We start from the raw sequence: 10,527 nt of genomic DNA on the forward strand, positions 1-10,527 counted from the left end.
CTGGCCTTGACTCTTAGAAATACAAAACAAGATATCAATAACTTTGGTGGCAAAGTCTGGTAGAAGATATGGCTCTCCTAAGAGCAAATTACATTATTTAATGTCTGCAAACTGCAAAGAAGGTACAGCATCAACATAGTAATTGCTCAGAAACTGGAACTTGGTTACTATGGAGACATTACGTCATAGTTCTAAGAGTCAGTGTTGGCCAGATGCAACAATTGTAGTCGTAAAGGTCTCTTTGCAAAGTTACTGCCCTGTCTCTCAAGCTGCTTCCAGTGAATGCTACACACCTTCACCGTGGTTTGTCTGATATCCTTAGCCAAGATCAGGATTGGCTAGGTTGGTACTTACATATCCACATGAGAATTCTGGTTCTGGAACTAGTTTGGTAAAGAAATTATTAAACCTGGTTGATGTTTGAAGGTAGTTGGATTAACAGGTGAGGTCACTTTGGAAAGAAAAATCTGCCTTGAACCTCAGCGATATTCATTGTCTGATGTCATGATCTGCTTTCCTAGGAAAGGAAAGAAGAAATCTCTTCTAGCCAAGATGAAAGATACACAAGACATTCAGGAAGCTCTGGAGGCAAATGCAGAATAAAGGCTATGAACAGGAAGATAAGATGGAGAAACAAGAACAGTGAGCCTGCATAGATGCAACAAAAGCAGAGTTAGAGCTGAGTTATAAAGGAGGAATGATGGCATGCTTGACCGCTTTTGTTTTAATACCTTATGAACCAGTTAGAATTAGAATACATCTCACAAAGTTTCTAGAAATAAAGGACTGTAGCATACAACTAGTTCCACAACTACTGTTTTATAAGGTTCTGGTCCTTGAGAAGTATAAAAATCCACCTGGACAGATCTCCATAGTATAAGACCTAGCTGAGATTCCAAAGTTCCCATTTAATATGTTAAGGCAATTTACAGAAACAGTTTCTTTCTAGAACTATTTTACAGAACTGGGGACAAAAAAAATTACCAGAATATTGGTTTTAGAAATGTCTGTGAGAATGTTATATAAAATTATAATCACTGTTTTTACATTTAATATAAATCATCAACTAAAGCATTACCATTGGTTTTCCAATGTTTTCTTTAAAATTGACTTATTGAGTATACATAATTTAATGCTATTGTTACTTTGGACCTAAAAGTCCTATGTTGATTGTTCAGTCCAAGTCCATTTTAAAATATTTGTTCTTAGAGGTCCTCTGAGAAATGATTGTCATCAATATGATCAATGCAGCATCTCCCAAAGTAACACTGAAATGCTAGACTTAAGCTTTTGTAACTGCCCCTGGTTTAATGTTAATCAATTATAGAAGGAGCGAGATACAAAGAAGGGGCTTAGAAAATTACTTATGCTTAAGGAAAAGTTAACTAAGCACTGAGAAAAATCTCTCATCTTCCAAAAGAAGACTAATAGGTAGGCAAGTGGAAGGTTCAGATGATGGGCTGTATCATATGAGTTTGTTCCTGAAATGTCTCAGCTCTTCCAAAGATGTGTGCAGCCATTAGAAATTTCTTATTTGGCCAGGCATAGTGGCTCATGCCTGTAATTCCAGCAATTTGGGAGGCCAAGGCAAAAGAATCACTTGGGGCCAGGAGTATTAGAGACCAGCCTGGGTGACATAGCAACACCACATGTCTACACAATTTTTTTTCAAAATTAGCAGGCATGGTGCCATGCGCCTGTAGTCTCAGCACATGGGAGGCTGAGGTGGGAGGATCACTTGAACCCAGGAGTTGGTGGTTGCAGTGAACTATGATTGTACCACTGTACTCCAGTCTGGATGACAGAGCAGACCCTGTCTCATAAAAAAAAAAAAAAAAAGAAAAGAAAAGAAAAGAAAAATTTCTTATTCACCTACCAAAATAAGAATACCTTATAGCTCCAGGACAGGTTTCTGTGATTGCAAAGATTTTGTTAGGGCTTCTTGGGAATCTTTTGTGGAATTAAATTTATTTTAAAGTGCTATTGTTTTACTAGAGGAAAAAAAATTGAGATCTTATAAAATGAACATGCTGAAAAGAATAGCCAGTCTACTATGAAGCCCAGATGTAAGGAATGTTGAAAGAGAAAAACATTTCTCTGCTGTTGTAGTCAATGTCAGGGAGAAGTCCTGTCTTACAATCCTGTCTCATGTTGAACAAAGATGAAATATCTGTAATCTGACAATTTACCTCAAAGTCTCCTTCCCACTACCTCTACAGTCATATTCAATAGTGTATCTTCGTAGGTTAGAGCTTTTCTAACAAATATGAATTCTTGGAGTGTCAGCAGGATGTTAAGTGCACGTGCTTATTAACTAGTAATAATGACATTTTCAAAGCCTAGTAATCATGACATTTTCAAAGCCAATGCCATTTAATTATTTTAAAAATTTGCCTGAGATGTCTGTGCCTTCTGAGAGGCACATTAAGAGCAGTCTAGCTTTGAATACAAAACTCTCCAGGTATAAGATTTCTGATAAAGGAACTTTCACATTGTAGAACAAAATGATTGTGAATACCTCTTGGTAAACAAAGAGATATTGAGGGTGACAGCAGCAAGATGGCAGAGTAGGAAACTCCAGGCCCTCATTCTCCTATAAGGACCTGAAAGAAAAACATGTAGAGGCTGGCTAAAATAACTTTATAAGAGCTCTGGGAAATAGATCAAAACAGAGATAATTCATGGAGGCAAAATAATTAGTTCCTGACTTATAGTGGATAGATATGTGGACCCCAGAAAGGGGATGGTTGAACTGGCCATTTGTTTCATTTTTCAGAGAAATAAAGGGTTTGGATTCAAGGACTTTGTTCACAATTTAAGCATTGAACACGCATGCATACATACATGCACCTTCAAAAATTGCTTTGAGGTCACTGGGAAGAACCTCAATGTGACTCATAAAATGAAATGTCCTAAGTCTTTTCAGGATTCATGTCAATGAAGTGTTGTTTAACTTGTAAAATAATTGTATTGAAGTTTATGAACCTTGTTCAATGATTGTGCACTAGTTAACAAATGCTTTTATAGTTATAAAAAAGAAAGGAAATCTTTGTTCATGGTAAGATTCACTTAGTACGTACTAAAAATAGTACGTGAAAATGATCTTTTTTCTCTCTCTTTTCTGTCATCCCCTCCAATACACATACACACACACAAACATGTACAGTTTATTTGAAGGCAGACATTCACTAAACAATCTTAATATAGAAAAGTTAGTTAAGCAGCAACAGGAATTAAAGGAAAAGCATAAAGGAAACAATGATATATTAAACCAGAATTATAATCATGATTTTATGGTAATGAAAATGGGAAATATGATAAATGAACAAAGTGGAGGTATAAATGGCTTATAAAGTCTCAACTTAGAGTAAAAAAATACATTTAAAAGCCTGGAAGGAGATGGTAAAATGTCTTGTTGGTGGTATTGTGATGATTAGTATTATCTTTTTTCTACTTACACATTTTCAGAACCATCTACAATAGAAATTTGTTAATTTTCAAATATTTTAAAGCATATAATAAATTGATAATAAAGTGTTTTATTTAGATTGTTAGAACTAGAAATACAAGATGCTATTATGCTTGTGTTGGATGCATATTTAACCTTTGAAAAGCAGAATTCTGGGTAATAATGATAGCCCATGCTTCTTTTATTAACAGCCAGTTTTACTTTCTTATTTATTTGTTTTGTTTATTATATTTTTTGTACACAGAAGAGAAGACAAACTTGGAACTCCACCAGTATATTCTTTAGTACATTTTTCCCCAAAGATGATGGGTTCAGTTGCCACAACACCGCCATTGTCATCTTCATTATCCAGTGGAATGCCTCTTGGTTATCATCTGTCTAGTCCTCAGATTAGTGGAGTAACTATATCAACAACTGGACAATTGACTTCTAAAGCTACTGCGGGTAGCTTTTCCCGAGTGGAAAACAGTTTGGGTAAGCAAAATATGAACCCCATATTTTTAGAGTACTTTTAGAGCATATATTTCAATAGATTGCATATATGACTCTCAGCCAGAATGATGTTTTATTATTAGTCCCCCAAAATGCTAACTTCTTAGCATCTTATGAAAAGTAACTTAACTATGGTCATCACTGATCCTAGAACTGGGGTGTTAAATTCAGGCCACATACATGCATGTGCCAAATATATCATCCTTATAATTAAGATATCTTGAGTTATCATGATGGTTCTTGAGTTGGCTGCTAACATACATTAGAATTGCTAGAGAATTAAAAATTCCAATGTATAGCATTAACTGCCCTTTCTCTGAACACTGCCAGAAAGTTTAAGCCATATCTTGTGTACTTTGTGCCTTTAGGAGATGTATGGCTTAAGTAAGGAATAGACAGGTAGACGAGACAAAGATGTAACATAAAGTAGGTATAAAATAATGGAGAGAAAGTGGTAAAACAATAAGGAGAATTTGAAGGAGAGGAAAATGAAAACGGTACTATGATCAGAAAAAGTAAAGTTTTGACTGTTATCAACAATGTGCTCAACAATACCCATGCTCTAGGGTGTTTGTTTCTCATCATGTTTAGGGAACTTTGAGGGTATGTTTTGTGGTTTACTGAAAACACTATCATCCTTTAAAACACAGGCCCTACTGTTTTTCTACAATGTTAGGCATCAGGTAGAGTACTTAACATCTCAGCATCTCATTTTCCACCACTGCAAAATGGAGATTAAAATAGAAATGTCACAGGGCTATCCTAAGGATTAAATTTTATGAAAATTACCTAGCACATAATAAACACTCAATAAACATTAGTTGTTCATAGATTTGGAGTTTGTGTTTCAATTGCCAATCAACTAACAAGTTTCAAAACTGGTAGCACAAATAGTCCAGTGACTATCTGATGCCTCCATTATCCTCTACCATTCTGTACTCATTTACAGCCTGGCTGCCCCTCATCTATATTTCATTTTGTTTCTGATATTTTTAAAGAATCTTTGATGCAGGTTACATAGGGTTTTTTTCTCCTGCCATCAAGTTATATAGGGTTTTTATCTCCTGCCATTATGCTCATATTCCCTATGTTTCCTTTGTTGTATGACAAATATAAAATTTCCCAAGAAATCTCCTAAGTTTACACTGACCTTTAGGATGACCAAAACCCACATACTGAAAATGCAAATACAAATTTTAGATCTGGGAAGAAAAGATTTTCTGTCATTCATCATTATATCATCATGGCATATGTTCTATATTTGGGTTAAACTTTGGCTCCTTGCAATGGGGCAAAAAAATGAAATACGGTGGCTTCCCCTTACAGTATGGGAGCTGAATTGGGATGTAGTCTTCTCCTTCCATTACTGTAGATTCCACTTCTCTAGGTAGATGTCTAGGTTCATTGAGATTTGTTGCACTTGGTTCATTGCCATCTTTTGTTCTAGACAAAATAACAACTGGGACGAAAGTTAATGTGTCTTCTTTTCTCCTGAAATAGCAAGGCCTTTATTTCTCGAGATGAGCTATTAAGAAAGATGCTATATATTATCCTTTCTCAAAGGAATTTAAGGATTAAGGAAGTACTCAACTGAGAATGAATTAATGTAATTCCAAATGTTTCTTTTTTTCTCAACAAAATACTTTGAGGAATCTTCTTTAAGAACGATGGTTTTATTCCTTTATATCTTTCACCGTGTTTTGGTTTTGCTAAAGATGTAAGATTCAAACTCTAGATTGTCTTAATCCTTTGAGGATTTTGGACCGAGAGTCACATTAACCAAAACTCTGTACTGTAATAATAGCTATCATTTACTAGCAGATAAATATTAAATATTATGCTAGACACCTACATGATCTTCAGCTCTCTTATCTCCTTACACAAAGTAGTGATATCTTTATTTTCTGTTCAGGAAAATGGAAACATGGAAAATTTACATCACTTGGCTTAGTAAATGGCAGAACTGAATTATAATTACAAGTCTGTCTAAATGCAAGACTCATTGTTCTTTCCACTTCATCATGATGCGTCTTTGTAGTGTAACTCTCTCTTTGTGGATGTATTATTAGATTTGTCCAGAATGGCTCTTTATGTTTAGAATTATGAAACCTATTTTGTATTTTTTTTTTTTTATACTTTAAGTTCTAGGGTACATGTGCATAACATGCAGGTTTGTTACATATGTATATCTGTGCCATGTTGGTGTGCTGCACCCATCAACTCGTCAGCACCCATCAATTCATCATTTATATCAGGTATAACTCCCCAATGCAATCCCTCCCCCCTCCCCCCTCCCCATGATAGGCCCCAGGGTGTGATGTTCCCCTTCCCAAGTCCAAGTGAACTCATTGTTCAGTTCCCACCTATGAGTGAGAACCTGCGGTGTTTGGGTTTCTCTTCTTGTGATAGTTTGCTAAGAATGATGGTTTCCAGCTGCATCCATGTCCCTACAAAGGGCGCAAACTCATCCTTTTTTATGGCTGCATAGTATTCCATGGTGTATATGTGCCACATTTTCTTAATCCAGTCTGTCACTGATGGACATTTGGGTTGATTCCAAGTCTTTGCTATTGTGAATAGTGCCGCAATAAACATACGTGTGCATGTGTCTTTGTAGTAGCATAATTTATAATCCTTTGGGTATATACCCAGTAGTGGGATGGCTGGGTCATATGGTACATCTAGTTCTAGATCCTTGAGGAATTGCCATACTGTTTTCCATAATGGTTGAACTAGTTTACAATCCCACCAACAGTGTAAAAGTGTTCCTATTTCTCCACATCCTCTCCAACACCTGTTGTTTCCTGATTTTTTAATGATTGCCATTCTAACTGGTGTGAGATGGTATCTCATTGTGGTTTTGATTTGCATTTCTCTGATGGCCAGTGATGATGAGCATTTTTTCATGTGTCTGTTGGCTGTATGAATGTCTTCTTTTGAGAAATGTCTGTTCATATCCTTTCCCCACTTTTTGATGGGGTTGTTTGTTTGTTTCTTATATATTTGTTTGAGTTCTTTGTAGATTCTGGAAATTAGCCCTTTGTCGGATAAGTAGATTGCAAAAATTTTCTCCCATTCTGTAGGTTGCCTGTTCACTCTGATGGTAGTTTCTTTTGCTGTGCAGAAGCTCTTTGGTTTAATTAGATCCCATTTGTCAATTTTGACTTTTGCTGCCGTTGCTTGTGGTGTTTTAGACATGAAGTCCTTGCCCATGCCTATGTCCTGAATGGTACTACCTAGATTTTCTTCTAGGGTTTTTATGGTAATAGGTCTAACATGTAAGTCTCTAATCCATCTTGAATTAATCTTCGTATAAGGAGTAAGGAAAGGATCCAGTTTCAGCTTTCTACTTATGGCTAGCCAATTTTCCCAGCACCATTTATTAAATAGGGAATCCTTTCCCCAATTCTTGTTTTTGTCAGGTTTGTCAAAGATCAGATGGTTGTAGATGTGTGATATTATTTCTGAGGACTCTGTTCTGTTCCATTGGTCTATATCTCTGTTTTGGTACCAGTACCATGCTGTTTTGGTTACTGTAGCCTTGTAGTATAGTTTGAAGTCAGGTAGCGTGACGCCTCCCGCTTTGTCCTTTTGACTTAGGATTGTCTTGGCAATGCGGCCTCTTTTTTGGTTCCATATGAACTTTAAAGCAGTTTTTTCCAATTCTGTGAAGAAACTCATTGGTAGCTTGATGGGGATGGCATTGAATCTATAAATAACCTTGGGCAGTATGGACATTTTCACAATATTGATTCTTCCTATCCATGAGCATGGTATGTTCTTCCATTTGTTTGTGTCCTCTTTGATTTCACTGAGCAGTGGTTTGTAGTTCTCCTTGAAGAGGTCCTTTACATCCCTTGTAAGTTGGATTCCTAGGTATTTTATTCTCTTTGAAGCAATTGTGAATGGAAGTTCATTCCTGATTTGGCTCTCTGCTTGTCTGCTACTGGTGTATAAGAATGCTTGTGATTTTTGCACATTAATTTTGTATCCTGAGACTTTGCTGAAGTTGCTTATCAGCTTAAGAAGGTTTTGGGCTGAGACGATGGGGTTTTCTAAGTATACAATCATGTCATCTGCAAACAGGGACAATTTGACTTCTTCTTTTCCTAACTGAATACCCTTGATTTCTTTCTCTTGCCTGATTGCCCTAGCCAGAACTTCCAACACTATGTTGAATAGGAGTGGTGAGAGAGGGCATCCCTGTCTTGTGCCAGTTTTCAAAGGGAATTTTTCCAGTTTTTGGCCATTCAGTATGATATTAGCTGTGGGTTTGTCATAAATAGCTCTTATTATTTTGAGGTACGTTCCATCAATACCGAATTTATTGAGTGTTTTTAGCATGAAGGGCTGTTGAATTTTGTCAAAAGCCTTTTCTGCATCTATTGAGATAATCATGTGGTTCTTGTCTTTGGTTCTGTTGATATGCTGGATTATGTTTATTGATTTGCGAATGTTGAACCAGCCTTGCATCCCAGGGATGAAGCCCACTTGATCATGGTGGATAAGCTTTTTGATGTGCTGCTGAATCCGTTTTGCCAGTAGTTTATTGAGGATTTTTGCATCGATGTTCATCAGGGATATTGGTCTAAAATTCTCTTTTTTTGTTGTGTCTCTGCCAGGCTTTGGTATCGGGATGATGTTGGCCTCATAAAATGAGTTAGGGAGGATTCCCTCTTTTTCTATTGATTGGAAGAGTTTCAGAAGGAAGGGTACCAGCTCCTCCTTGTACCTCTGGTAGAATTCGGCTGTGAATCCATCTGGTCCTGGGCTTTTTTTGGTGGGTAGGCTATTAATTGTTGCCTCAATTTCAGAGCCTGCTATTGGTCTATTCAGGGATTCAACTTCTTCCTGGTTTAGTCTTGGAAGAGTGTAAGTGTCCAGGAAATTATCCATTTCTTCTAGATTTTCTAGTTGATTTGCGTAGAGGTGTTTATAGTATTCTCTGATGGTAGTTTGTATTTCTGTGGGGTCGGTGGTGATGTCCCCTTTATCATTTTTTAATGCGTCTATTTGATTCCTCTCTCTTTTCTTCTTTATTAGTCTTGCTAGCGGTCTGTCAATTTTGTTGATCTTTTCAAACAACCAACTCCTGGATTCATTGATTTTTTGGAGGATTTTTTGCATCTCTATCTCCTTCAGTTCTGCTCCGATCTTAGTTATTTCTTGCCTTCTGCTAGCTTTTGAATGTGTTTGCTCTTGCTTCTCTAGTTCTTTTAATTGTGATGTTAGAGTGTCAATTTTAGATCTTTCCTGCTTTCTCTTGTGGGCATTTAGTGCTATAAATTTCCCTCTACACACTGCTTTAAATGTGTCCCAGAGATTCTGGTATGTTGTATCTTTGTTCTCATTGGTTTGAAAGAACATCTTTATTTCTGCTTTCATTTCGTTATGTACCCAGTAGTCATTCAGGAGCAGGTTGTTCAGTTTCCATGTAGTTGAGCAGTTTTGATTGAGTTTCTTAGTCCTGAGTTCTAGTTTGATTGCGCTGTGGTCTGAGAGACAGTTTGATATAATTTCTGTTCTTTTACATTTGCTGAGGAGTGCTTTACTTCCAATTATGTGGTCAATTTTGGAATAAGTGTGATGTGGTGCTGAGAAGAATGTATATTCTGTTGATTTGGGGTGGAGAGTTCTATAGATGTCTATTAGGTCCGCTTGGTGCAGAGCTGAGTTCAATTCCTGGATATCCTTGTTAACTTTCTGTCTCGTTGATCTGTCTGATGTTGACAGTGGGGTGTTGAAGTCTCCCATTATTATTGTATGGGAGTCTAAGTCTCTTTGTAAGTCTCTAAGGAATTGCTTTATGAATCTGGGTGCTCCTGTATGGGGTGCATATAAATTTAGGATAGTTAGCTCTTCCTGTTGAATTGATCCCTTTACCATTATGTAATGGCCTTCTTTGTCTCTTTGGATCTTTGATGGTTTAAAGTCTGTTTTATCAGAGACTAGGATTGCAACCCCTGCTTTTTTTTGTTCTCCATTTGCTTGGTAGGTCTTCCTCCATCCTTTTATTTTGAGCCTATGTATGTCTCTGCATGTGAGATGGGTCTCCTGAAGACAGCAGACTGATGGGTCTTGACTCTTTATCCAGTTTGCCAGTCTGTGTCTTTTAATTGGAGCATTTAGTCCATTTACATTTAAAGTTAACATTGTTATGTGTGAACTTGATCCTGCCATTATGATATTAACTGGTTATTTTGCTCATTAGTTGATGCAGTTTCTTCCTAGCCTGGATGGTCTTTACATTTTGGCATGTTTTTGCAATGGCTGGTACCGGTTGTTCCTTTCCATGTTTAGGGCTTCCTTCAGGGTCTCTTGTAAGGCAGGCCTGGTGGTGACAAAATCTCTAAGCATTTGCTTATCTGTAAAGAATTTTATTTCTCCTTCACTGATGAAACTTAGTTTGGCTGGATATGTAATTCTGTGTTTAAAATTCTTTTCTTTAAGAACTTTGAATATTGGCCCCCACTCTCTTCTGGCTTGTAGAGTTTCTGCCGAGAGATCTGCTGTCAGTCTGATGGGCTTCCCTTTGTGGGTAACCCGACCTTTCTCTCTGGCTGCCC

General features: G+C 37.0%; 1 long non-coding RNA gene across 1 annotated transcript; it reads left to right on the forward strand.

The window, feature by feature from the left end:
- The first annotated feature begins 223 nt into the window (after window positions 1-223).
- LOC113222636 lies at window positions 224-3,943 on the forward strand. The gene is made up of 3 exons (XR_003308488.1): window positions 224-442; window positions 522-642; window positions 3,714-3,943. It is a non-coding gene; the product is annotated as an uncharacterized LOC113222636 (long non-coding RNA).
- The last annotated feature ends 6,584 nt before the right edge of the window (window positions 3,944-10,527 follow it).

This window comes from Piliocolobus tephrosceles, unplaced genomic scaffold, assembly GCF_002776525.5.
Source record: "Piliocolobus tephrosceles isolate RC106 unplaced genomic scaffold, ASM277652v3 unscaffolded_32647, whole genome shotgun sequence".
Classification (NCBI taxonomy): Eukaryota; Metazoa; Chordata; class Mammalia; order Primates; family Cercopithecidae; genus Piliocolobus; species Piliocolobus tephrosceles.